The 5,972-nt window shown below is 50.5% G+C and overlaps 1 non-coding gene and 1 pseudogene across 1 annotated transcript; one reads left to right on the top strand and one right to left on the bottom strand.

Moving 5' to 3' along the window:
- Positions 1-273: 273 nt before the first annotated feature.
- LOC143869377 (uncharacterized) overlaps positions 274-5,972 on the top strand; it is a 9,310-nt pseudogene continuing 3,611 nt past the window's right edge.
- TRNAE-UUC (transfer RNA glutamic acid (anticodon UUC)) lies at positions 5,210-5,281 on the bottom strand. Its single transcript has one exon. It is a non-coding gene; the product is annotated as a tRNA-Glu (tRNA).

The following is a 5,972-nucleotide window of genomic DNA, read 5'->3' as shown; positions in this document are numbered from 1 at the left end:
CCGAAGAACCTTTAGTCAATAGGATCCTTCAGTCGCAAACCAATTAATTAGTCACAAAGTAGACTCGTGACGCTTAACGACTGAACTCGTTGGCTCCGCGCACCTTTGGTACTTCAGTAGGGCGAGCAGTTTGATAGTGACTTCTTGCCATAAGACTCAAGGGCGGCGGGCCCTATTAGTAAGGCGACGAAAGGCTACTTCAATCTAGGAAAGAGCCGGAAACTCGAGAGGGTCGCCTTTGGAAGCGTTCGCCGGTAACCAAAGCGTCACGACATGTTGTTGATATTGATTGAGTTGGAGGGACTTTCGCTGACTGAATCCATCCATAAACCTAACCTAGAAAGAAAGCGTCTCGTTCCCGCAACCACTTTGGTACTTTGCTTATAGTCAAAGTGGGGGGCTTGCGCTTGAATTGAAGTAGCGCATGAATATGAGTAGGGCTCCTAGGTGGCGCGTTCGTGGAGCCAAACCGAAGGAAGAGCAAAAAAAAGGAGGGTTGGGTGCTTGTGGGGCGAGGCCACCCGGCCTCGAATAGGAGGGGGGCTTAGCTCTGGATCCCCCCTGCTTGCAGAAATGAATGGATCAGAAGGGGGGCTGGGAACTATTTCCGGGCCGGGCGGGAGGTGAAGGCCAGAAGAGAAGATCGCCCTCCCGGTAAGGAAGAGGGGAAAAAGGTGCTGTCATCTATCTCGACCAGTTTCCCGAGGCGTTGGAAATCCAGACCGGCTCAGAGAATCACTGGCGTGGTTTCCCCCCCTTCGTTTCGCCAACAAATAAGTAATCCTTGACGATTTCCCATTCCTTCCCTGCCGAGCCGCCTCTCTTCGCCATTCGAAGTACTACCCCAATCAAAGGCTTCCCTTTCTATAACATACCCAGGCGCCCTCCTTTCCAATCACTAAGCAAAAATAAATACCAATCAAATCAAAGGCTGACTTCGTCTGTGATTTTTCCGGCCCCAGGGGAGTTTACTCGACCCATTCCCTTTACGTAATAGGGCTCCCGCACTGCTCAAGTGTGCGACTCCATATGAGGACCTCCTTCCCTTCTGCCCACTCTCCGTTCACATGGTTCTCAAAGCGGAGGAAGGGTGGGCAGCAGGTACCACGAGCCCTCTGTCCCACACATCTATCCAGAAGCAAGTGTAGTTCACCGGTTCCACCGAATGCTCCTATCTCTCGGCAAAGATCGTGTGAGTGTGCAGTTATGCTTCGGATGCTTCGCCATAGAATAGATCGACCCAGTTCCCGTTCTTTTCCGGTGCACTCGCTTTATATCTCCGACACACAAGGAAGGACGCGGTGGGAAGGAAGCAGCCCTAGCCTCTGTCCGGCCGATCATTCCGCTGGCATCTCGCATTCACGCCCCCGTTTGACTGCCGCTCGGGGATGTAGTTGTAGATAATTGAGTCTGTTTGTGGGTCGTTGGCTCCACCTGTTATCTCCTTCTACGACATGCTGTTGTCGTCGCCATATTCCATATGTCACTTAGTCATCTCTGCCTCGCTGCGGGTCAGCACCTCCGAAAGAAACGGAGGACTTCATTCAGTGACTCCGCGATCGCCCTCTGAACGATCAGAATAAGGTAAAGCTTGAAGATAAGTTTTGTACTCTATTAATTTCTCCGTCCCTCTAGTCGGGTGGGCGCCGGCCGGTCTTTCGGCCAGATCCCCCTAAAAACCGTACGTGCGGGTCTCCCCGCATGCGGCTCACGCCATTCGAGGTGGCCCAGCCCAGCATTCATTCGCAAATCCTGTAGTGAAATTGAGACTGCTCGACCTCGGAAGCTAATTCGCGTGTAGGCAGCGCTGGATTTCTATCTACGGGGCGTACCGTTGACTCTATATATTCATTGATCCATTGGCTCGCTCCCTCTTTTTCCAAGAATTCATGAGTCGCTCGGAAAAAGCCTTCCATTTCCGTCAAATGACCCGGCCTCCCCTGGCTCTTCCACCGTCCGGGCTCCCTTTCCTCCCTATGCTATGCTCCCCCGGCGCAGGCCTACCACGCTTCGCGCCTGCGGCGTTTTCGCCAGACGGTCTTTGCCAGTAGTGCCATCCTCCCCGCTGGCTGTATGGGTGGGTTGTCCCTCGCTGCTGCGTTCTGTTAGGCTATGGATTACAGGAACAAGTTTAGTTGAATGGGACAGCAGGCGGGTTACACGTTCCACTGTGCCGAGATGTGAGGTGCTGGTGGTGATGATCACCCCGGGGTATGCGCTAGCGCCCTTGACGGGCACTCCAGGACCCGCCAACGCTCGTGAAAACCCGGGTCGGTCGGTCCTCCATTCATCCGACCGGAGGTGTGGATAACGAGGCCACCTTCACAACCTTCTCCCTTCTGTCCCTATTAAGTAGTAAGGTAGGGCGGTTCGCTTGAGTTGCTCAACCGCCCCGCCTTTTGCCCGGTGCTCATGACGCGCTACGGAACCTCCACCGTGCCGGGGGACCAAGCAGGGCATAGCTAGCGGCATAGGAGCCGACTCGGCGTCAGCGGCTTCGTGCCGCACTGGAGTGATCCAATATGTGGTTCCGCACGTTCCACCACTTCTCCGTTCATTTCCAATACTGATCGTGAAACACCATGAGCAGCAGGATGTTGAGGTCCGGAATTCGAAGTGAAATTTGTGATTTGCCCGTTCCTAGTCGTCATGGGAAAGAAAGGCAGAAATAAGAAAGAGATTATTCCCTGAGAGCTTGTCCAGTACCACCAGTACCAGAAATGCATCTCCTTCGCCCGCGCGCGATAGCTCTACCTGGCGCTTTTTGCCGCCTTGCATGCAAGCGAAGCGCTATTGGCGGCAATAAATAGCTCACTGAGCGATGATTGATGCAGTCCTCGATTGTTCCAGAGAGAAGGATCATGGCGCCCCGGAACCGTGACATCCAGCAGCAGCATCTCCTTGCGTGCGAGAGACTTCTATGCCGGCCGTTATTCCCGGCTCTGTTATGAAAGAAAGCGGCAGCTAAAGCAAATCTAATTAGTTGCTTTTTTCTTCTTATTCTTAGCCAACCAACCACTTGGTACCAAGCAACCGGTTAGCTGTTGCGCTTTCAAAGTAGAAGAGTGGTCTCTTATCTTAGAAGTGGTGGTGTAAGAAGCGCGCGATCCTCTTTGTCTTGAAAGAAAGTGAGTCAGCGTAGCGAAGCGTATACGTTAGGTAAGTCAGCGGCGTAATAAGCCGGCCTTTTCAGAAAGAAAGTAAGAAAGTCCCCAATTGAACTAGAAAGAAAAAGAATGAATGGCCAGTGTCCCGGAATAGAACATATGATTGAATGAAGTGGCTGGCGTGGCGAGAAAAAGAAGTGGTTGGTCCCATGCACCATGCCTGCTGCCTGCTCTTGTCATGCAGGCTCCCCACGCTGAATAACATGGGGGCTGTTTGCCTTTGGTAAAGATGGGGAACACCTGCTCGCTGACCCCTCTCTTCCTATGGACGACCAAAAGCAGGGTGCTCCCTATTACTCATCTATAGGGCGTATAAGACTTGATTTGCGGCAGTCAAGGTCTGTATAAGCGATCAAATTGGCGCCCCCTATTAGTAAGGGCCTGTTCTAGTTCTGGCAGGGCTCCTGTTCCATCTAAGCGGGAGCAGGGTTCGCCCTCACAGAAGAGATGGAAGGGCAACCGTTCAGAATGCAAGGCGTGTGTGGAAGCGAGCAGGCAGGAATGAAGGCTGCGAACGATACACTTTATTTACCACCTGGTGTAGTGGTGCTTCGACCACATCAATCAGGAATATATAAATCCAAATTCGATGATAAATACATAAATAGAAAAGAATCCACAAAAATGGGATCAAATAAATAAAGAAAAATCTCAATATCCAAATCTATTTAAATCAAATCCATTCTATTTATATTTATATATATTTATGAGGAACCTTCAGCTCTTGGCGGCCTTGGAACTTGATTCAAGTAAGTGGAAGGAAGAATGCATGAACCGCGGCAGAGGAGAAAGGACGGATCACCTGCCGATCTTTGATCCAACTAAACTATGCCAGAAGAATGGGATACAGATTGACCGGCACAAAAGCCATCTCCATCAATCTACGCTCATTGATGAGACGGCGACATAGAGAAGAAAGTATACCGACCGAAGATACATAAGGTAGGTGGGATCGAGGATGGAATCGAATAGCGAATGCACTTGCGGTTAAGACAGGTCACGCATCTCCTACCTAATGCAATTGACCGACCCGGCATCTCTTTCGTTCAATAATGCCAGAGCTGATACACTACTGGTTGAAAAAGACACTACACTTGGAGTGAACGAGCGCTGCGGTAACGAGCCGTAAGAAAGAAGGGCATTCCTTCCGCCGTCATTGACGTGGTGAGATAGATAGACGTCCAATCCTGCAGCAGCTAGTTGCTCGGTCTGTCTGATCTCACACTTCAATCAACCCCTTCGTACTTCGATCCAATCAATCGATCAAGAGGCTAATCTCTTTTGTTTGGGCCGGTAGCTAAAAGAAAGTCCTCGCTTTCTCTTGAACAAGGGAAGGGCAGCATAGCATTAGCTTCAATTGAACAAGCTCAACCTTGAAAAAGAAAGGTGGTAGGCCGAAGAACCGTTGAACGCTTCAACTTGGCCACTGAAGAAGGCGAAGGCTGGGCCAACTTACTGCTTACTGCCATGCCATGGTTGAAGCTTTAGGCTCCATAGACGGAACTAAGTATTAGGTATTAGGGAGGGGAGGACACCACTCAGCTTCAAAACGGAAGCTGCGAGCTCCGCTTTCAAAGCGAAGCGAGCCCCTATTATACAGTTGCCCCCCTGACTAATGGGGGGCCCCTCGCGCGCCCTATTAGTATGGCAAGTAGCTACTACTTACTAATAGGGCACTCCAGGCGCCTGACAATCTAACCTAATAAGGGCGTTTATGGCGCTAGCCCCTCTCACGTAAGTTGACTTTGGAAGCTGGGTTCAATGCCTAACAAAAACGGCCGAAAAAAAAAAGGGGGCGAAAGAGATGTGTGGCTGAGGGGAGGAGAGAAAGAACGCATGCATGGAGATTCTTTCTGTCGGAGGTTCGAGAATCTATGAAAGGACATCTAAGGCTAAGGAAGAATTCAAGGAAGTCCATTACTGAGAAGTGGTGATCTCATCTCGTCTTGCTTGCTGGGAGAGAGGAAGCTCCCGGACCACCTTTTCCAGCCAGATAGCGAGCGATCACTCAGCAATGATACCGCCGGCCGGGAATGAGTACCTATCCCTTACGGGAATCGAACCCGTGTCTTCGACATGAAAAGACGATGTCCTAACCACTGGACGAAAGGGACCAAAAAGCCATTCTTCATATACCTCAGCTCCGAGAATAGAAGTGGTTCGTTTTGTTTCTATACGCAATTCAATCTTTCGTTTGTGTTCATGTTGGCGATTTCTGATGTGAATTCGGCGGGTCGTCCCCCCTTCCTACGGGTTCCCCCACCGACCCAGTGACACACCAACCACGCCCCTTCCCTTTCTCCGATCATAAAGCCCCCTGATCCCTTTCTTTGTCTTTCATCCCCCCGTCCCGTTCTTTCTAATTCAACAAAAAAAAGAGGTTTTCGTTTGAAGTGAGACCTGAGAAAGTACGTTAAGGTTACGAAGTCACTTAGTCGAACTATAAAGAAAGGGAGGCTAAGGTTACGAAGTAAGGTCAGCTGGTTAAGGAAAGCAACGGTTATGAAATCGCTTAGCCGTTCATTAATGAATTTAATTAAGTAGTAGTGAGGCGTCGGTACGGAGTCACGTCAGCTGTGGATATAGACTAGGCTAAGGGACGGACTTCATCTCTTCTATTCTCTTCACTTACACCTTACACTTCCGCTGAGTCTAACGAGGCTCAGGTGCGGAGCCTTCCACTGTGGACCGAGACTACGCAAAGGTAGAACACCATAGAAACTTCGCTGACTTTCTCATAAACCTTGATTTCGCTACGCTCACTAAGAACCCGGAATAGCGGAAATCGGTTCGTGTTCCGCTTCC

The sequence above is a fragment of the Tasmannia lanceolata genome, unplaced genomic scaffold, assembly GCF_043159265.1.
Source record: "Tasmannia lanceolata isolate RefF3 unplaced genomic scaffold, GAP_Taslan_0.1 ptg001184l, whole genome shotgun sequence".
Taxonomy (NCBI): Eukaryota; Viridiplantae; Streptophyta; class Magnoliopsida; order Canellales; family Winteraceae; genus Tasmannia; species Tasmannia lanceolata.
The sequence above is the reverse complement of the archived record's forward strand: the minus strand, read 5'-3'. Positions and strand labels throughout refer to the sequence as shown.